Genomic DNA, 22,640 nt, shown 5'->3' with positions numbered 1-22,640 from the left:
GAGGAGGTAGAGGGGTAACTGGGTCAGTCATTTCCAGTCTGAGTTATCTAGAACACAAAACCCCCTCCAGAGACTCAAATGAGTTAGTATGGATTGCACTAGAACCAACTATCTTAGCACCAAGTTATACCTTACAGAAACCCCAGAGGATTTATCTTAAATAGAAAAAAAAAAAACAAAAAACAACGTTCCAATTAATCTGTGCCCTTCATCCAGTGACAAGGCTCCCTTACAGATGGTTCCTGGGGCCCGGGAAGACGCATGATTCAGATGACCCTCAGCCTCTTGGGGCAGATGATATCAGGGAACATCAGGGAAGGTCAAGTGCTGGCCCTTCTGTGGTTATGGGACAACTCCACTGGACCACGCAAAGCTGCCCTGCTGCTTCACAGTCTGTCATTTAATCAGAAGGGTAAAAGGCTGCCCAGTTGGAACAAGTGCCACTCTGCCAAAGTCTTACAAGTTCAAGGTAAGTTGAGGGTAGCACAAGACTTTCAGCTTCTAGAGCTGCCACATGGTCAGCAGCCTAATATGTAAACTTCTTGTCTGTAAGCTCACACCTGACATGGGTGGGGGGAGTCCAAGGGCTGTGGGTTGGGTCCACTTTAGGTCCATCCATTGTGAGCTTTGAACTCTAGGTCTTCATGTCTCTTCACCCATGTGAGGCAGAGAATTAAGGTTCCTTTTGAACAATCCAGCCATTAACCACTAGTTCACATACCTCTATTCTGCTTCCAATTTATGTAACTCTAAAGAACTCCAGAATAAAGTTGCCCTGAACACATTCTATGTGTATCACCCAGGTGGGGCCCAGTACTTTATGTCCAGTAAGTCTATGGTGATCTTCTGTGGGCTGGCTTTTGTCATTCTCCCCCTTATTGGGGCATGTATGGTCAAGAAACTGCCCTCCCAGGCTCCCTCCTACTCAGTGATGACTAAGAGGCCCTCACATCTATAAATGCTGACAATAGTATTCTGTCTGTGGTCCTTGTTTAGATGCTGACTGTCTACACAGCTGAACCAGCCCTTGTGGCCACCTTTATAGCATGCTTCTAGAAAGAACCGGTATTCTTCTTCAATCAAGTGGCATAAGAAACAATTGTCGACTTCCAGCTAATCATTGTTATTTCATGGCCAAAAAGCCTCTAAGCCAAAGAGATGAAGTACAAACCTCCAGTTATCAAATAAGCCACAGCAATATCTTAGCTTAAGGAACATGGTCAATAATATCATGTTTGCTTTGAATGGGGAAAGTTGATGGACTTATGGGGACTATTTCATAATGTCTGAAGCTAATATTGTTCAGCAACTCTCAGTTTTAAAAATTCTCTCAGCCACTTAAATACATCTAGAGTTTATCATGTTTTGGAGGGTATTTACCAAGTTCCCTAAGAGCTGGAAAATTTTAGGAAGGCATGGGTCATTTATCAGCTGGTCCTCAGCTAGCCTCCAGGGAAGTTCCTTCATTGGAAAGCAGAAAATAGGTACCCAGACCACAAGATTCTAAATGAACATTACAACTAGCAAGTCAAAGTGGCTGGAGCTTGAATGCAAGTCTAACTAAATCCATGAGCTTCTAAATTTTCACCCAATTCTTTTTATTCTGGCTCCTGGACTACTTCCAAAAAACATGTGGGTCATGTTCTATTTGATGGCACTGCCCTCATACCTAATAAGAGCTAGCTCCCCGAGCTGAGGGAACAATCCATAAATATCAGGAGGAGTTTGTCTATAGTGGTACAGGAAGGTGGCCATCTCAGGTTATAGATGCCCTAGCATGCCTGCCACCTTTGGCATTCTGGTCTGTTCCCTGGAAGGCTCTATTATGACAACTTCCCACCCAAACCCATTCAAAAGAAAATGCCAAGGTTTCTTAGACTCAGGCCATCATTCTATATTGCATTCTATATTGTTCCAAGAGACCTTCTTCAGAGATCAGGAGGAGAATGATATCATTGAAAAAGGTAGCAGTCTCATTCTGAGCAAATTTGGAGGCTTAATGCTATCAACTGACCTGGCACAGTAGATAGAAATATAAAGTTATGTCATTGACATCAACATCAAATGCTATCACATGTGGAATTTAAAAAAGACAATGAGCTTCCTTGCAGAATAGGTACTGACTCTACAGACTTTGAAAAACTTAGGGTTTCCAAATGAGACAGGTTGGGGGGGTGGGGGATGCACGGAGGGTTTGGGATAGAAATGCTATTAAAATTTGGTTGTGATGATCATTGTACAACTATAGATGAAATAGAATTCATTGAGTAATAAAATTATTTTGTTAAAATACTGAATGGATTAAATAAACCACATCCGAAGACTGTACCTAGCCTACCACCATGGGACTTCTCTACAACTTTAACAACAAAACAACCCACATTTCCAGCCTCTGGATAAAGCTATTCTGGGTCAAAATATGGATGTCACTCTAGCCTGGCAACGACTGACACATGTTGAGTAGTAGCTTCCTACAGCCATATGTGGTCCTTTTCTATTGTGCTTACCAAGTAATCCCAGACTTAGCAACATAAAAACTATAGTATGTGGTGGCTGTGTTCAGGGTAACAGATGCAGGCATAGGTTAGCTACAGTGTTTGAGGGTCTCTAAGGTTACAATCAAGGGAGTCAGGGATGCATTTTCCTTTCATTAAATCTCAAATCTGAAGAATGGATGTGTGTACATGCCTAACAGAAGGACTCTTGTAGAGCAGAAATTATCACAATTGTAACTCAATTATACTTCAATGAACCTTTGAAAAGTAAAAATAAAGCCAAGAAGTGAGAGGGCAATATGCTTTTGAGTTTACTCATATAGATGTTGGAGCCCTCAGTATGTCTACTTCCAAGCTCACATGGCTGATGTTAACCTTGACTTCCTCACAGCTCAAGGGAAGGGTTTAAGGAGGAGAGAAAAGGATTCCAGGGCTTGCCCCCCCAGAAGTGAGGATTACTGGAGCATCTCCCTGGATGCCCCTGCCACGTAGGCCATGCTCTCTCTCACTTCCATACTGTCTCTTGGCTTACTCAGTGCCATACCCTAGATCTGAGTTGGGACACTTTTAAGGAGTATCCCAGTATTCATCTGGGAAAAGGGACAAAGCCTAAAGGAGACTGTGCTTTAGATAAAGGGTCTGAAATGATTCAGAACATTGGCTAGGAGTTGGTTCTTCCCCATTACATCAACACAGAGCTTACCAGAACCCCATGGCCCATGACAACATCAAACTCGAGAACAGATTTCACTCTCTGGGTGGTGGCTACTATTGAGAAACAGACTTCATTTAAAAGATCATTTCCCTTAGGAAGCTTTTGTGTGCCCACATGGCCCCTGGTAGGCCTCCATGTTTCCATGAGCACCTGTTCCAGGCACTAGGAGTCCTCTCTGGTAGGCTGTTTCCTGCCAAAGGCTCAGGCTCCTACCTGAAGCCTTGTAACAATGCAAGCAAGAGGTTACAGTCCTCCCCCATGATAGGCAGAGCCACTTGGGACTCCTGTCCCGTGGGTGCTTGAGAATATACAAGTACATGGTCACACATGAAACAATGTCCCTTCAAACTGAGGACCCTGAAACCAGGGGCCAAGAAAAGCTCTGCTCTGGGAACTGGGGAAAATTCTGGCTTCGTTTTTCTTCCTTGCATAGACTTTTCATCAATGTGGTAAATACAGAGTAGAAAGATCAAGAGTGGCCTTAAGATGATTATACAACTACATGTGTGATAAATTCATTGAATTTAAAAAAAAAAGTAGCCTTAAGGCAGATGTCCCAGAGTTGGGACCTACTTTTGGCCAATGGCAGGGAAAACATCTTTCATGTAGTCCCAACCTCCTGGCAGTAGAAACAGCATGTTGATCTTAGTTTGTACAAGTACAGAAGTGGTATTTGATATCATGTGATCTCATATATGGAATCTTAGAAAAATTATACAAAAGAACTTATTTATAAATACAGAAACAAATTCATGTCTCAAAACCAATCTTATTGTTATGTTATCATAGGTAGGACTGCTGAGGTGAGGGGAGAATTGGGAAGATGGGAATAACATACCTACTACTGTACAAAATAATTAATGAGAACCTACTCTATACCAGAGGAAAATCTACTCAACAGTTTGTAATAATCTATATGGGAAAAAAGATTATAGGTATGACTGATTCACTTTGCCATACACCTGAAACTAATACAACACCATAAGTCAACTATACTGCAATAAAAATTTTTAAAAAGTGGTATTTGAGAGGAACACAGACCATACTGTAAAGTGTACTCTAAAATGGTCCCAAATCCCTACAGATTTTTCCTGAAATAGTTTGATTCTTAATTTTAAGTAGGTTAAGAAAACAGAAGGGGATAGTCTCCTGCTCTTCTATGAATCTCCAAGTCCTACTTGGAATAAAACTCATTCTAGTTCCCCTGTGGCTTCCATCTCACTTGCCAGCATCTTGTTACTAATACTGATTCCATGGTGGGGCTCTGTAGGAAAGGCTTGCCACTCAGGAGGGAAGATAAGCTGAGCACATCCCTGTGTGAGAGCAGGCCCAGAGATTGGAGGGTCATGGTCAGAGTCACTAGAAATGGAAGACTTAGATCTTGTCTAATCTTGGGTCCATTTCTAAGAAATAGCATATGGACATACAAAATACATTTTCACATCTAGTAACCAACCCTCACAGTAAATTGCCCAACTACACAGAACACCGCTTTCCAAAGAAAGTCCAGCCACTGTTCCCTCTGAATGCCAAACCACTCAGGCAATAGTTGAGCCCCCAGAATGACAGAATCGTTAAAGCTGGTCAACCTACCACTTGGCAGTAAGTGGACTACCTTAACTACAGGGAGCCCCTTCTATTAGAGAAGAGCCATCTATTAAGCTTCCCATGATGGATACCTCATCTTGGTCTGGGTCTGTCCATCCTGTGGTAGAGTCTCAAAAAGAACCATTCTCTGCAGGCTTCTGCAATGCTCCACCCACAAGTATGTCATCCCAAAGGCAATGCAACTAACCAGTGACCCCTGGTTGTGAGGTTCCTGGTTGTGTCATAAAACATTAATGCTGTTCAGAAGCAGCTGGGCTTTAAGCTGAAAGTTGATAAAGCCTTCAGATGGCATAGTGGATGCATTCACTCAGTTCATACACTCTAAGGACCTTCCTTTAGGAAACAAACTTTACACATAGGAGACATCTCTATGCTGTTGTATCCCTAGTTGAAAGACCCTTTGGGTCCAGGCAGTAGGAGGTAAAACTTTGATCTGTCATCCATCACTCCAAGTGACACACTGGGTCATTTCATGAGTCAGCCACGTTGCAGGCATTCTCTGTTCAGCAAGAGGTTGGGCTACTTTGACAAGGTGGGAGCGAGGAAGATGTGTATTGAACCCACGTGATCCACTTGACTATTTCCTCAGTCTGCCTTCCCTCACCTCACTCTAACTCAGGGATGGACAGCAGCTGAGGCTTAAAAAGGGTCTATTACTGAGCACTGATACTCCACGGATGATGGTTAGGGTCATATCACCACACAACCAGACATCTGAGGAGGTGGTAGCCAAGAGTAAAGAGAAGTTTGAGTGAGTGCAAAAGGGGGAAGATGGGCATCAGCTGTGGCCCAAGGTCAACTCCAGCAAGGGGAGCTGTATCTCATCCCACCCATACTCTCGGAAAGAAAGGCTGATGGGAACTGTAATGTCCCAGCTCTGTGCCCCTGGGTAGAGAAGTAGGCACAAGGGGCAGACTATGGTGCCATTAGAGCCACACCTCCCGTGACTGTTTCCAACCAAGAACCAAGGGCAGAACAGGCTCTGGGGAAGGTGCCTCCCTGGGAGACCTGGTCCCCTCTGAAGGGTGATGTCTGGTCCTAGTTGCCAAGGCACCTAGGACTCCACCACGGTCTACCTCACTCCTATCCAATGTTTCTTCCTTCTCTCCTTCACAGGCGAGACCATCATTGTGGCTGATGTCTCCTCCAGATATTCCAGTTCCCTCTGAATTTCCTTTGCAAGCCTGTTTCTCATCACAAAGAAACTGTTCCAATAGTAATCTTACCTTGCCATCTGCATCTCAGGAAATGTCAACTCAAAGTATAATCATGCAGATCCCCCTAAAATTTTTTTTTTGAACACCAAGTATAAGACACCCTATATCTGAAAATATGATGCCTGAAGATACCCCAAAGCTACTCCTTTCAGAGGGGGGATGACCATCCAGGCAAAGGAGAAGGCGGGGGTAGTTCCTGGATTAATTCATCACTGACTTTCCATTTTCCATTTATCCCATACAAATGAGATGCCTGAGATGAGGATACTCCTTCTCCTAAGGTCATCAAGGATAAGGATTAGGAGACAGGGCAAATATCTGCCAAGCTTCCTCCTCACATTCTCTCATCTCCAGTTCACTTGGATTCTTCCATTCTTATTTCCTCCTGTTTTACCATATTCCAATTCATTTTCCTATTAACTAAGATGAACTCACAACCATCCCAGACATAGCTATCAACATATGTCAGCCATCAGTAGCTTCATCCACTACAAAGAGGCAGATCACTGAGCATCTGAGATTTAAGTGGATAGAGGGACCCAGCCTGACCAGGGAGTCCAGGACTCAGATCTGTTTCACTGGATTGGAGGCTTAGTGATTCCATGCTGACTTATCCAGGCAACTCTATGCAGCCAGTGCTAGCGTTACTAATCATGCCATCACTCAGCTAGTTCTATTTAGCATTATGTTCTATTTTACCTTTTCCCCTTCCTTCCTTAAAGTTTCATCATTTCTAGACTGAAGTCCCAGAATCACTGGTGGCTAAGTTTCTAGATCTGCATTATTCCTGACAGATGGCTTCCAACGTACTATTACCATGTCTTTTTAAAAATGGCATCTATGTTAGTAAACTCAATTACAAGCAGGATAGCGAAATGGATATAGGCATTTTTATACTGGCCTTGGAATAGGTTTTTCTAGACCCCAACTTGGGGGCCTTTTCTTTGTCCTCCAGCCCCAGGGCTCCTTGACTTTTCCCACAAAATCTGGTCTTCCTCTCAGTCCATGACTAATGAGAACAAGAGCATTCAGTCCAATCATGCTATAAGTGATGTTCCACTTACTAGAACAGTCTCCAAATATAAAGTCAAGAATTTTTAAAGACAACTATGGCCTCTATCATTCTTCACATTTCTGCTATGCCAAGGATTAATTCCTCTGAGGAACATTAAGATTAAACTTTCAGTCATGGAGAGCAAGAAGGTAGTATTCAAATGGAGAAAAAGGGTCTCCTGTGTTCTACTGCCACATTCAAGGATGTTGAGGTGGCCACTCAGTCCTAAAAAACAGTAAGATACTGAGAAAGCAAAGAAAAAAAAATTCTCCATAGTACATGCCAGACGGTACAAAGCAGACTGCTGCCCCAGAGACTGACAAGACAAATACAGAGAGTCTATGCACTTGGAAGCCAACTCAAGAGGAAAACATGGGGAACCACTGGGCTAGGGCAACCTGAATTATACTTAATTGCTGGATGTTCAGTGCAGACATATCAGATTTTATAACTCCACTGGGGATCCAGCCATAGCCCCCCCCCCCCCGCTACCCGATGTCATCCAGTTTCCTTGTAGCACCTCAAATGCTCAACACTTTCACATCAGGTCAGAAAAACCTGTTCTTTTGTGTGGCAGGAAAGGGAGGAGAGAAAGCATTTAAGAGACCAGGGCATTCCAGGGTTACCAAATAAAAGTACTGAAGAAAAAAATCTCTTTACATTTTGTATATTATCCTCCCTCTTTCTGTCAATACACTACCCTCGTGTTTTCACAAGTGCAGAACCAAAATAACACAGATCCCTCACTTGGAACAAGTTCTCCAGAGAAAAAAATCTATTCTCAATGGACAAAATATTTTTCAATGGAATTCAGGGTAGAACAGAATTCCCTGGGTATGTCAGCAACAAAAGCATGTCTCTTACAACTTCAATAACACTAAGTATTGAATACAGAAGACAGTATTGAAACCTTAAATACTATCAAGAAAATATGATCCAAAGATGCTAAAAGGAAAACAGAACTGACTTTCAAGAATAAGTCCACAAGCATTCACACAGACCCAAACTGCTCCAACAAGCCCGCCCTTTAAAATCTACTACAGAACAAGTTTTGGAGCAACCAAAATGATTGATGAGATCTAGTGTTTATACTACAAATGGTCTAAGATGCACAATGGTGGCCCTTATGATTTTGACATTATGAAGGTGCCAACACCATATTCACTAGGTAGAAAACACATCCCTAGAGTGTATGAACCACTTTCTCTGGACCAAGCAGAAAAACGTGAAAATATTCAACACACCCTGAAGTTGTAAGTCAGTCTATTAACCGCACCCACATCCCAGAACAGATGAGGTCACATTCTGTTGATAAGGATAAACATGTGAACCTAACCCTACCAGATCCACACACTCTAGGCTCTGGAAAACATGAACATGTATCCACTCCTATTATTTCCTAGAGAACCTCACTTGGAAGGCAGAAGCTTCCCCACCAGTAAAGACAGGATGAGCCCTAGACTAATTGGGTGGGATCTTCCTGAGAAATTCTTCCTCAAGTGCAACTGGGTCCTCTGTGCTCAGCATTTTGGATACTGTATTTCTTGTCTGTGCCTCACTATAATCCAAAGTCCTAGAGTTTTTGCTTCATGCCCATGTGTGATATGACTCAGCTGGTTTCCAGTCAGCTTTTCAATATCTGCAATGTTATCACAGCCATCAAGTCATATACCAAGCTGGAGAACAGTCATTTGATATTTTGCCCATGAGAACTGAAATAGTGGATTCATAAACAAGAGATAGAAATAGGATAGCTCCTCCACCATTACACTCTGATTCACTAGGAGATGAGGGTTTCCTGTCTCCCCACCTTCAGGCTCTTCAGGATTTGTGGTTCTGACATCCCCCACCCTCAGAAAGGACGACTTCCACCAGAAAGTCTAGAATGGGTTCCAGAGATCTAAAGCAGCAGTTAGTAATGCAAGGCTCCTCAGGATGGTAGGCTAGTAGACCAATGGAGGAGGTCATCATATGGCAGAGATGGCTGACCTTGATGAACATCATAAAGTATAGGTTTATGCTACAAAAGAAGGGACCATGGATAGACTAGTTGGTTGACTGGCTGCCCTAAGTGACACTGGGTGGTCCCAAGTACACTTATTGCTACAACCATGACTACTACAAGGTAGCCAGCTGTTACATACCCATAAAAGATATGGGCATCTGTGTTCCCATCTGCATAAGCATCTAGGTAAGCATCTAGGACAGCAGTGGTACTGGCAGAGGATGAAGAGGACTATAGAATGGGTACATAAAAGAGGGAGATTAATATCTACTGCAGTCTAGGGACTCACTGCAGATGTGGGAATGCTGTCTTGTCATGAATCACTTTATTGTACATTTCCTCATAAAAGTCAACTCTTAAGATAGTGACTAGTCAAGACAAGTGATCTCAGTATGGATGGGCCATGAGCATTTACAAATGTGTACCAAATAGACTGAAAAGACACTAGCTGATCTTGCTTCTCTGTTCAGGCCAGATAAACTTATAGGCATTTCCTCATGCCAATGGTTTCCCTTGTGTCTGTTCTCCTCCCACAGGTCCATGCTGTTCAGGAGAGGTCAACAGTTCCTGAGTATGTGCCCCAGAAAGAACCTTCAGCTAGTGAGGGGCACTCATAGGTGGCCTTCCCTTTCAGAGTCTGCTGAGATCATTCCTCAGAATTGTCCCACCAGAGGGTCCTCAGCCCAGTTGTCTCAAGGTGCCCACACTGCTCACAACCCACCTCATGTACGGTTAGTGGTTGGCCTGCTTCCCTGTCTTACTCCCTAATTCTCACTGTTTCCTGGCATCACTTCCCCAGGAATTTACTTGCACTCAAATTCTTGTCTCCTGGTTGCTTCTTAGGAAACCCAAATTAGGCAGGAGTGAATCTAAAGTGACTGATTTTAAAGTTTTTACCTAGATAGGACTCAAGTGATTGACATATATAAGAGACCCAAGGGTAGAGTTTAGATAGAGAGATCATGCTGTTTTCCTCATACACTATTTATCAGGAGCATTTAGACACACACTAGACCTGACCCGCCTGCTTCTTGACTTATCTTAGTGATTAGTCTCACAACTTCATTAAATAGAAAAAGGCTTTTGAACACTGAAGCTCAAGAAAACTGATGTAAGCAGAAATACCACTCCATCCAGAGAACATGAATACTGAAGAATATAAAGCTAAGGAGAGAAACATGGTCAGGCCACAGGAGATAATGAAAGCACTTTAAGTCCAATTATTCTGTCTGTAGCCCCATTTGGTAGAAAACTTCAAATCCTATAGTTCCTTCAGTTGCAACCTGATAGAAAATGTGGGCAGTTTATGGAAACACCTTTTCCCAAGAGTAACCATCACTCACTGGTTCTCAGACCTGTCCCTTTCAGTCTCCATGTCTATGAGCGCTTGGTGCCCTTAGGTTGTGCATCTATTGTGGCACAAGTGTCCTGGGCATGGTGGACCACATTCAATGACTCCATTCATGAGTATCTGTCCTTTTCTAGGTGAAGGATGAGCAAGTGTTGATCATTAATGTTACCCCCTGGCCTCACACAGAACATATAAGCAAAAGAAAATTACTTGGTTAAAAATGCTGAGTGGATCAAACCAATCATATCTGAAGACCTCACCTCACCTGCCACCTCTCCACAACTTAAACTTCAAAAAGTCATTATTTCCTGCCTGTTCTGGGCCAACAGCGTGGTTATTCCTGCCTGGCAATGATTGGCCACATGAGTACCATATGCCATTAGTCACATGTAGTCCTTTTCCATTGCTGCTTACCAAGTTTAAGTCCAAACTTAGCAAACACACAATGAGGAGACACATGGTGGCTGTTTTACGGGGGAGGGATGTAGGCACAGCTTGGCTGCAAGTATTTGAGGGTCTCTCCTGAGGATACCATCAAGGAGATCAGGGATGACTTTTCATTTGAAGTGTCCACAGGTGAGCAAAAGATCTGCTTTTGACTTTACTCATATGGATGTTGGCAGAACTTGCATGTCTACTTCCAAGCTCACCTTTACTTCCTCACAGCTCAAAAGAAGGGTTTAAAAAGGAGACAAGGCAATGACTCTAGGGCTTGACGCCCCCCCCCCCGAAGTAAGGATTACTGGAGCATCTCTGGATGCCTCTGCCACGTAGGCCATGGTCTCTCACTCACCAGGACCCACCACTTGCATACTGTCTCTTGGCTTATTTATTCCATGCCATACCGTAGTCACCCAAGTTGTGACACAGTTGAGGAGTGTCCCAATATTCATCCCTGAGAAGGCACAAAGCCTAAAGGAGACCATACTTTAGATAAAGGTCTGAAATGATTCAGAACATGGGCTAGGTGGTTCTTCATTATAGCAGAGCTTTCCAGAACTCCATGGCCATAACATTAAACTCAGGAGCAGACTTCTCTCTGGAAGGCAGCTACTCTTGCGGGGTGGGGTGGGGTAGAAAAATCAGACTTCATTTAAAAGATCCTTCCCCTTAGGAAACTCTTCTGGTACCCACACACAGCCCACATGGCCCCTGGCAGACCTCCAGCCTTCAATGAGAGCCTGTTGCAGGCACTAGGAGCACTGGTAAGCCCTTTTCTGAAGGTTCAGGCTCCTTCCTGAAGACTTATAATAATGCAAACAAGAGGTTAAAGTCCTGCCCCCACAATGGTCAGAGTCACTTGGACTCCTGTCCCATTGGTGCTTGAGAAAACACCAGCACAGAACTGGTCCCATCAAACTGAGGACCCTGAGACCAGGGCCAAGAAAAGCTCTGTTCCAGGAACTGGGGAAAATTCTGGCTTTGTTGTTCTTCCTTGCATAGGCTTATTCATCAACGTGGTAAAATACAGAGTAGAAAGATCAAGAGTGGCCTTAAGGCAGATGTCCCAGAGTCGGGACTTACCTTTGGCCAAAGGTAGATAAAACACATCCTTCATGTGGTCCCAACCTCCTGGCAGTAGGAACAGCATGTTGATCTTAATTCATACAAGTTAAAGAAGTGGCATTTCAGAGGAACACAGACCATCCCAAGTTAAGTATGCTCTAAAATGGCCCCAAAAATTGGAACCCTGCAGATCTGTCTCTCCTGCAGTAGTTTCTTCTTTCCCTAATACTAAGTGAGTTAAGGGAGTGGAAGTTGATAGTCTCCTACTCTTCTGGGACTCTCCAATCCTACTTGGGACAGAACAAACTCTAGTTCCCCTGTAGCTTCAGTCTCACTTGCCAGCATCCTGTTATACTAACAGGATACCATGGTGGGGGCTCTCTAGGAAAGGCTTGGCCCTCAGAAGAAAGCGAAGCTGAGCACATGTCTGTGTAAGAGCAGTCCAGAGGCTAAAGAGGAAGGTCATAGAGTCCTAGACATGGAAGACTTGGACATGGACCCACAGATCTTCTTCAAGGGGTGGGGGGGCTCTTTGTTCCAGCTGCTGAGAGTGCTGCCAGCAGCCACCAGCTGTGATTTCCTTCAGGATTTGCTTCAGCTCCAAGGACATGCCCTTGCCCTGACAGCCCACATCCAGTTACTAACTGGAGAGACATTCAATGACAGCCATCCCAGACCACCATAGAAGCACCCTGGATGGCCACACACATACTGTTGCTCCAGGTATTGGACAGGGCACTGCTGTGCCTACACTGCACTGAACTACAATCATTTCCCAATCCCACTTCCTTTCCCATCCCTTTCACAGGATTTCTTCTCCAATAAGGGCTCTTTATGACAAACTCCACCTCAGTATCTATTTTGAACAACACAGCTTCCAACATAACACAAAGCGGATGTCAAAATAATGCCATTCTTCTTTACCTGGTTATCTGGTCATCACGACAAAGGTCTTCTCAATCTACACCTTCTCAAATGAGAGGAAAGGACCAGTTTGGGGACCTCTAGAACATACCAACACCTCCACCTGCTTCACTAAAAATCTCCTTTAAGTGGAAATATGTCAAGAATATATACTGATATATACCGATTCCTGGAGAGTGGCCCAGCCATCTAGCAGGGATGGGAAAGGAGTGAAAGATTAGACAAGACCTAGGGAAGGCCATGTGGGGATACCATACTTAGGTGTTTTCACCTCTAATGTTAGCACCCACGACAACACCCACCACAAAAACAGGCATGGTATCAGACAAGAAAAATAGTTCTACCAAATGACATTAGCTAGTCGTCATCAGCTAATGGGCAAATGAATACCGTGGTCAAAACTGCAGACGTGATGGCTCAACAACACAGCTAGACTTTCTCTGGAAAGTGGCATTCTACTGTTCCCTCTGAAAGCCAACCCCTATCAATCAGACAACAGCTGAAACCCCAATAATGGCAGGATTTGTAAAGATTGTCAACATACAGCTCAGCAGCAGGTGACTACCTTGACTACATGGAACCCCTTCCATTGGACAAAAGATACTAATCCTCCCATAATGGATAGCTAATCTTCATATAGGTTTGTATATTCTGCTTGTGTAGTCTCAAAACAGCACCATTCTGTGGGGGCTTCTGCAATGCTCCAGCCACAGGAATATAAACTCAAAGGACAATACAACTAACCAGGGAACCACTTTAGAAAAAAATAAAGTAGGCTTCCCTGATCATGGGGTTCCTGATTTTAGTCACAAAATGTTACAATTCCTAGCCTTAAACAGGAAGTTGAAGGAGCCCTCAGATATCATAGCAGGTGCACTCCGCACACTAACTTAGGACCTCTTCCTTCAGGATGCAGTCTTTATGGTAAAAGAGACATCTGTATGTTGTTGTATCCTAAGTAGGAAGATTTGGGGGGTCCAGGAAACAGGAGGTAAAAGTTTGACCTGTCCTTCTCATTGCAATGACACACTGGGTCATTCATTATTGCAGGCATAGCTGTCTGATCTGCATGAGGCTGGGCTACTTTTTTGATGTAGCAGAAAGAATGTATAGAGTCCATAATATCTTTCCTTGACTCACTGTAATTCAGGTACAGTTTGCAGATCAGGCTTGAAAAAGGTCTATTAGTGAGGTTCAGACTCTGGATAATAGGTAGGGTCCACAACCACACGACCAAGATCCAGAGAAGGTGATAGCCAAGAGTGAAGAGACTTTACATTGGAGTAGGGAGATGATGGGCATCAGTTGAGACCCAAGATCACCTCAAGCAAGGGGAGCTGTGTTTCATTCCACTCACACCCTCTCAAAGAGGCCTATGAGAACCGTGATGTCCCTGCTGTGTGCACAAGGGGCATACAGTGGTGCCTGCTGGAGGCACACCTCCCATGGCTGTTTCCAGCCAATGACTCAGTGTGGCAGGGACCCTGGGGAAGACCCATTCCTGGCAGACCCAGGTCTCCTGAGGAGTTAACTTCCAGTCTTCTCAGTTGCCACTGACCATGCCAAGGCACTTAGTACTGCAACACAGTCTAACACACTTCCTATCCAACCTTTCTTTTCTCCTTTGCGGGTTAGACCACGATTCTGGTCGATGGCTATTTCAGATCTTTTAGTTCCTTCTAAGTTTCTTTGCAGGCCTGGTTTTCCACATAATATTCTTGAATATTAATCCCATCTTGTCATCTGCATCTCAGCCAAGAGTATGTTTCTAGATCCCACCTAAAATCTTAAGAAACATAATATATTCAGATATAAAAGTACCTTATATATGCCCAAAGATACCCCCAAAGCTATTCCATTCAGCGGAAAGACAACCACCCCAAGGCAGAAGAAGGGTCAAGTACAGCTCCTGCACTGCCTTACCACTCTGGATGTTTTCCCCCCCATATTGGTGTGATGCCTCAAAGATAAGGATACTCCTTTCCAGAAGTTAGTGAAGGATAAGATTAGAAGTCAGGGGAACTGTGTAGTTTCTGCCTCATATATGCTTGGCCCTAATTCTTCTGGATTCTCCTTATCTTCTCATTGTCTATCATGTGCCATTTCATTTCCCTGCTGACCCAGATGAACTCACTACCATCCCCGATGTAGCCATCCACTTGTGACAATCATTATCAGTTCATCCTACCTCAAAAAGAGGCAGATCATCAAGCATGAAATTTAAGGCACTAGAGGGACAAAGCCTGACTACAGAGGTCAGGACTCAGATCTCTTTTGGATGAGAGGCTCATTGGATCCAGGCTGACAGGTTCCTAGACAGCCACTGATAGCACAAAACCCTGCCATCACTCAGCTGGTCCTCTGTTGTTTCTATTTTAAGTTTTATGCTTCCTTGCTTTAAGTTTCATCATTTCTAGACAGAAGTCCCTGAAGTGCTGGTGGCTTCCTAAATTTTATATTATTCATGACAGATTTTTAAGTACTACCACCTTATCATCTTAAAAATGGCATCTACATTGGTAAACTCAGAAGCACGACAGCAATATGGATCCTTTCTATATGGGCCTTCGAATAGACTTTCTAGCCCCATTTGGTGGGCCTCTTCTTCCTCCCCGTCACATCATGAACTTAAGTCTGAAAAAGCATTGATTTCTACTACCTAAAACCTCAAGTTGCAAGTAGGTTTTCACATTGCAAAGGGTGGTTGAAACCAATTGACTTTAATACCCACATCTCTGATATTTGAGTTCTATCACTTAGATTTTGTTTACAAGTTACAGAAAACTCCAAGTACAATTTCCTCAAGACAGGAATATGTTAGCTATGTTAGTTTACAAAAATCAAGAGTCAAGGTGTTTTGTCTCCTTAGGCTGGATCTTCATCTAGTTTTAACAAGAACCAGACAGATTTGTCTTTTTCCAACTATCAATGGTTTTCACATTCATTCCTCAGGGTCTGCACATGTACCCACACAAGACCCCTGCTCCCACCTTCTGGGAAGAATCTCCCTTCATGATAGATACTTTAGACTTATTGACGTACTTCTTTCAAAAAAAATATTCTCCAAAAAGTAAATGTTCCTTTCCAGCAATATCTCCTTGGGTTGTAAGGGCTGACAAGACAGCAGGTCTATAGCTGAATTAGTCACTGTAGACCTCAGCATATGGGTAGGGAAATGGGATACTCGAAGAACCTAGAGCCCTTCAGACCTATGGTCAAGATTGAGACACTAGAAACAGGGAGCAGGCGATTTCCTAAAAGTCAGGGCTATGTATAACTGATAATGTAGGAAGAACTATTGAGGAAGGATGTGACAAGTGTCTTCTTTAAAACACCAGCTCAGAGTAGGATGGCCAGGCTTCTGCATTCACAACTCCTATCTCCCTGACGGGTTCACTCTGAAAACCCCAGGTCTAGCTTTGACGTTGTTATTAACACAGGTCAGTAGCCTCCCTGATTGAAGACAAGGAGGTAAAAATCTTAACTACCATCTGGTTTGCCTACTCAAGACACGAAGTTTTGTGATCTGTTTCTAAGATGACATTGAATGGGGTTCACCAACAGCACCTGGGACAGGTAAGGAAATGCTATGTGTGCTAAAATAGTTACTGTGGCCCTGAAGATAAACCCATTATAGAACTCTACAAGACATGTAAGGCAAAACAGGGCTTGCATTGCATTTCTAGTACTTCTCCCTACTAGACTTCCAGTCCACACCACTTCTGCAGAAGACTTATTGACTTGAAGCCTGACACAAGGCAATCAGGCACATAGGCAATAGGGAAGTGCTTAATTCCAAGTACAGTTGGGATCGATCAGGAACCATTAAACCAGCTGATTACCTCCCTTCCAGGGGGTGGAACAAAACAAAATATTCAACCCCTCCTGCACACATAAGCAGATTTTCAACCCTCTTTGGGGGATTCAGAAGTTGGCAGCACAATCCTACATTTCTTACATTTCAGGCTCTATCCCAATGTTTGTAGATATGTCCACACCACAAGGGCCCCAGAAAGAGACAAGAGGGCCAAGACAAGGGCTAGAGAGGACAGATAGCTCAGGCAGAAGTAGAGACAGAGGCACAACACATACAACTCATAGCTGAGGTCTCTTCCTCCACCCTGCCCGGGTACCAAGGGATCACCCCCGAACCCTCCGAGACAGGACCTGGAGTTGCTCTCGGGCCTCAGTCTCTTCAGTCCACAAGAACAGGGAAGGAGAACTGCTCCCTGACCCTGAGGCAGGGTGACATCCCCTGGGGACCCAGCACTGGTGATGTCAGATTCTCTAACCACCTTCAGAGAACGAGTTGCTTATTCATGTGAGCTCATCCCAGTTACACACAATGTGGATATGCCCTTGGAGCAGAGCTCCTTGACTTCTCCCACAAAATCTGGTCTCCATCTAAGTTCTGACCAGTGAGAACAAGAACATTCAGTCCTAACATGTTGTTATACCTTACAGTGCCCTTCCCAGAACAGCTTCTGATATGTAGAGTCAGGTATCTTAAAAGACAACTATGCCCTCTCTCATTCTCCCAAGTTTCTTCTAGGCCAAGTGTGAGAAACACAGAGCCCAGACTTCGGGTCATGGCAGGCAAGCTGGTAGTGTTCCAAATGGTGGGGAAAGGAACTCCTGTGTTCTAGTGCCACAAGCAAGGACATTGGAAGCAGCCACTCAAGTCTAAAAACCAGTAAAATGCTAAGAATGAAGAGAAAAAACTAAGACCATTATTCCTGGATGCAAATAGGAGAAGGTAGACAGCGTAAGTGTTGTCCCATAGACTGGGGACACAGACAGGTAAATACAGGGAGTCCCTGCTTACAAGGACAGGAGCTCAAGGGGAAACCAGAGGCAGAACCACCCAGAGGAGGAAAACCTGAACTAGAACTGACTCATTGTTGCAAGCTCTCTGCAGTCATACCTGGGATATTAAGACTCCAGCTGTCGGGGTCCCTCAGAATATCATGAGGTTCCCCTGTAGGACCTCGACTAGCTCATCTCTTTTCATAGCAACTACCTGAAAAAAATCTTATTTTTGTTTCCATCAGGGAAAGGAGAAGAGGAACCATTTAACAGGTCTGCCCGCAGGGCAAACTAATGCACCAGAGCCTAACCTCTGGGGGTATCAGAACCAAACTGACCCTAAAGGGAAATATCCACTCAATTTATTTGGTCCACATACAGGAAAATAACTGATCAACACTGGTTAAATTCAGAGTTCCAAGATACTCACGGAAAACCTTAGTCCTAATCATGTGATCACAGAAACCCCCCCCCCCCATTATGTCTCAACACTAACAACTCATAGCCCTTTTACCTGCTACAGCACATCTAGCAATCACCAGGAAATAACCGGGTTTACCAGAAGACAAAAGGACAGAAGAAAACACACATCACCTTTTACATTAGGTCCATCATCCTCCCCTTCTGCTAGTGCCCTGCCCTTCATGTTTCCACCACAAGAGCAGAACCAAGAGAACACCGATTCACTTGGAATAAGTTTTCCGGAGAAAAACCTACTCATAATGGGCAGCACATTTGCTCAATGGAATTCAGGATAGAACACAACCCCCTGGGCATGTCAGCTACAAAACCAAGTCATAACTTTAACATCATGTTGCTACATTGCTATATGTTCAGCAGCAACATAGTCAGAAGCCAGTAAAAAACTTTAAACAGTATCAAGAAAATATGCTAAAAGGAAAACAGAACTGACTTAAGAATAAGTCCACAAGTTATCACATAGACCCAAACTGCTCCAACAAGTCCTTTTAGGATTTACTACACAACAAGCTTCAGAGCAACCAAAATCAATGCTGAGATACCAATGTTTTTACTACAAATGGTTCCCAACTTACAATGGTGGCACTTATAATTGTGACTTTCTGATGGTGCCCAAATGATGCCAATCCCCAGATTTTATGAACCACTTTCTCTGGGACCTGGCAGGAGAAAGTGGTGAAGAAACCCAAGACACCCTGAACTTGTGAGTCAGTCCATTAGCTGAACCCACATCCCTAATGGCTAAGGTCAGATGTTGTCAACATAAACCAACATGTGAACCTGACCCTGCCAGATCCACACTCTCTGGGCTCTGTAAACACAATTATATGCCCATCCCTGTTGATTTCCTAGAGAACCACTGCCTGTGGTGAAGGCCCTCAAAAGGATTCCTGACCAGGCAGTGCAGACAGGATGAGCCCCAGACAAGTTAGGTGGGACTTTTCTGAGAAGTTCAGCCTCATGTACAACTGGTGCCACTGGTACCCAGCACATTTTGATACTGTCTTGCCTGTTTTTGCCTGTGTCCAAGATCCTAGGGGTTTGTCCTCATGCTCATGTGATATGATTCAGCTGGTTTCAGACCATCCTTTCAATATCCCCATCATCATCACAGCCATCAGGTCATATTCCAGGTTGAAGAATAACCATTATTTGGCACTTTCTCCCTGAGCACTACACTATTTGTTCATAACCAAGAGATAGAAGTAGAAACTCCTGTCACCTTTTATACCCTCTGATCCACCCAGAGATGAGGGCTTCCTAACCCCACAATTTCAAGTATCTGCAGGATTAGTGGCTCTGACCCCTCCCAGAAAAGACAGCTTACACCAGGAGATTACTGAATAGGTTCCAGAGAACTAAAGCAGCAGTTGGTTGTGCTAGGCTGCTCAGGATGGTAGCCCAGGATACCAAGGGAGGAGGTCATCTTATGGCAGAGATTGCTGACCTTCAACACCATAAAATATAGGCTTCTGCTACAACAAGAGTGACCGTGGATAGACTAGTTGGTTGACTGGCTGCCCCAAGTGACACTGGGTGGTTCCAAGTACACTTATTGCTACAACCATCACATGACTATTACAAGGTAGCCAGCTGTTACATACCCATAAAAGATATGGGCATCTGTGTTCCCATCTGCATAAGCATCTAGGACAGCAGTGGTACTGGCAGAGGATGAAGAGGACTATAGAATGGGTACATAAAGAGGGAGATTAATATCTACTGCAGTCTAGGGACTCACTGCAGATGTGGGAATACTGTCTTGTCACATGAATCATCTTATTGTACATTTCCTCATAAAGGTCAACTCTTTAAGATAGTGACCAGTCAAGACAAGTGATCTCAATATGGATGGGCCATGAGCATTTACAAATGTGTACCAAACAGATTGAAAAGACACTAGCTGCTTTTACTTCTCTGTTCAGGCCACACAGAGAAACTGTCAGGCGTTTCCTCATGCCAATGGTTTCCCTTGTGTCTGTTCTCCACCCACAGGGTCCATGCTGTGCAGGAGAGGCCACGAGTCCCTGAGAAGGTGCCCCAGCAAGAACCCTCAGCCAGTGAGGGGCACTCATAGATGGCCTTCCCTTTCAGTCTGCTGAGATCATTCCTCAGAGTTGTCCAACCAGAGGGTCCTCAGCCCAGTTGGCCCAAGGAGCCCACACTGCTCCAACCCACTCATGTATCCTTACTAGTTGACCTGCTTCTCCAGTTCTCACTGACATCACCTCCCCAGTAATCTTTGGCTCCTGGTTGCTTTTTAGGCAACTCAGACTAAGCAGGAGTGAATCTCAAGTGACCGATTTAAATTTTCAGCCAGATCAGACTCAATACGATTGACATATTTAACAGAGGCTCGAGGGCAGAGGGTCAGTTTAGGTAGAGGATCAGGATCTCTTTGCTTCCCACCCTATTAGAGAAGCATTTAGAAATGTTAGGCCTGACCTGCCTGCTTCTTGCCTCTCATATCTTCGTGATTAGTCTTGCAGCTTCATTAAATAGAAAAAGACTTTTGAGCACTGAAGGTCAAGAAGAGAGAACTGATTTGAGGAAAAATACCATTGGAACCAGAAGATAAGAATGTGGAGGAATATAAAGCTAAAGAGAGGAGGCAGGAACCCAAGCGCCAGCAGGAGCTGCGTGGGCACCATGGCCGGCATCACCACCATCACGGGGCAGCAAAGAGAAGATCCAGATTCTGCAGCAACAGGCAGATGATGCAGAGGAGAGGGCTGAGCACTCCAGCAGGAAGTAGAGGGAGAAAGGTGGGCCTGGGATAGGCTGGGGCAAAGGCAGAGGTCACCTCCCTGACTCGCAGGATCCAGTTGGTTGAAAAGAGTGGGACCACGCTCAAGAGTGCTTGCCTACTGCCCTGCAAAAGCTGGAGGAAGGTGAGAAAGCTACTACTGATAAGAGCAAGAGAGGTATGAAGGTTATTGAAAACCACGTCTTAAAAAAAAAAAAAAAAACTCTAGGAAATCTAACTCAAGGAAGCTTAGCTCATTGCAGAAGAGGAATATGGGAGTAAAACGAGGCACCTGATAAGTCACGATTACTGAGGGAGACTTGGAACCCACGGAGGAGCGAGCTGAGCAGGCAGGGTCCCATTGCCGAGAGATAGATGAGATTCTGATCCATCAGTCTGATCTGCTCAAGTGTTTGAGTGCTGCCGAAGAAAAGGACTCTCCCAAAGACTACAAGTATGAGGAAGAGATAAAGATTCTTACTGAGAAACTTGGAGACGACAGAGACCCGTCCTGAGTTTGCTGAGAGATGGGTAGCCAAGCTGGAAAAGGCAATTGATGATTTGGAAGATGAACTGACATGCCCCAAAGAGAAGCAGCTCTGTACACAAAAGATGCTGGACCAGACTCTGCCTGACCTGAGATGGAGAGCGTTCCAGTCCAACACTGCCGCTGCTCCTTCCTTTGACCCCGACTCTGCCAAAGCTGACTTTTCAGCTGAGGGCTGACCTTTGACCCAGAAGGCTGCTTTCTCCTGTCACTGCCTCTCCCACCACAAACCGCCACTCCTCCGTCCTTTTTGCCGAATTGTCTGTCTCTCCCAAGAGATTCCAATTTGGCTGGACACTAAGTTCCTTGGGGAACATTTAAGGGAAGGTGAGCACAAGGCAAAGTGTCTTGAACAGCATGTTGTGATGTACACACACATTTTCTAAGTACCTTTGTTGTTGATGTAGCAAATGTTTGTAAAAACATTCTAGATAATTCTGTAGTTCTGAAGCAGCAGTCTAAACCCTTTTCTCACTTCGGGAAGGTAAGTTCTCAGTTTAATGCACATTGCTCTGTCCATAGACAAAGAACGGTGTGGCCCTGCCTTACTGAGAGCCAAACAGACCAGAGCAAGACTTCAATACGGGAAACTCTGTTGCTCTGGAAAAAGGACTCGCCAAACCAGAAAGGCAATTCCAGGAGTGAGCCAGAAAAAAAAAAAAAAAAAAAAGGAAAAAGCGCTGTTGAGGTTTTCAGCTTAGCTTTACCATATCTTTGCACAACTACATTTTTTAATCAGAAGTGACCAAATAAATTAACATGAGGAGCCCTCTCTCTGAGACCAAACCCTCTACTGCATTCCCAACCACCCAGAGAATGGATCACATGCCCCTTATGTTGAGGTGGCCACTTATTTTCTCCCCTGCCTCCTTGAAAGCAGAACAATTATCTTTTGTCACCGATGTAACCATAGAAACTCATCTCATTGCCCTTTTCTGGGCCTGAAGCTGCCAGCTCTACAAGAGCCATCTCCTTGTGCTTTGTATCAGTCAGTGCTGGAGAAATTTTAAATAGCTTATGTACAAAACTGTCCTTAAATTTTATATTGTTTTGAGTCGTCACCCCATCTGGCTGTGAGAGCTCTCTACGGTCTGTGTGCTCGTGGTAGGCTGATCAATTTAATGTTTCTTTCCCTACACGATCCCCCCCACCCTTTTTCGGTGGTTTCAGTGAGGTCTGTTAGGTG

The 22,640-nt window shown here is 44.3% G+C and overlaps 1 pseudogene; it reads left to right on the top strand.

Annotated features, from left to right (window-relative positions):
• On the top strand, positions 4,192 to 22,124 carry LOC110262132 (annotated as a pseudogene).

Source organism: Sus scrofa, chromosome 8, assembly GCF_000003025.6.
Source record: "Sus scrofa isolate TJ Tabasco breed Duroc chromosome 8, Sscrofa11.1, whole genome shotgun sequence".
Taxonomy (NCBI): Eukaryota; Metazoa; Chordata; class Mammalia; order Artiodactyla; family Suidae; genus Sus; species Sus scrofa.
The sequence above is the reverse complement of the archived record's forward strand: the minus strand, read 5'-3'. Positions and strand labels throughout refer to the sequence as shown.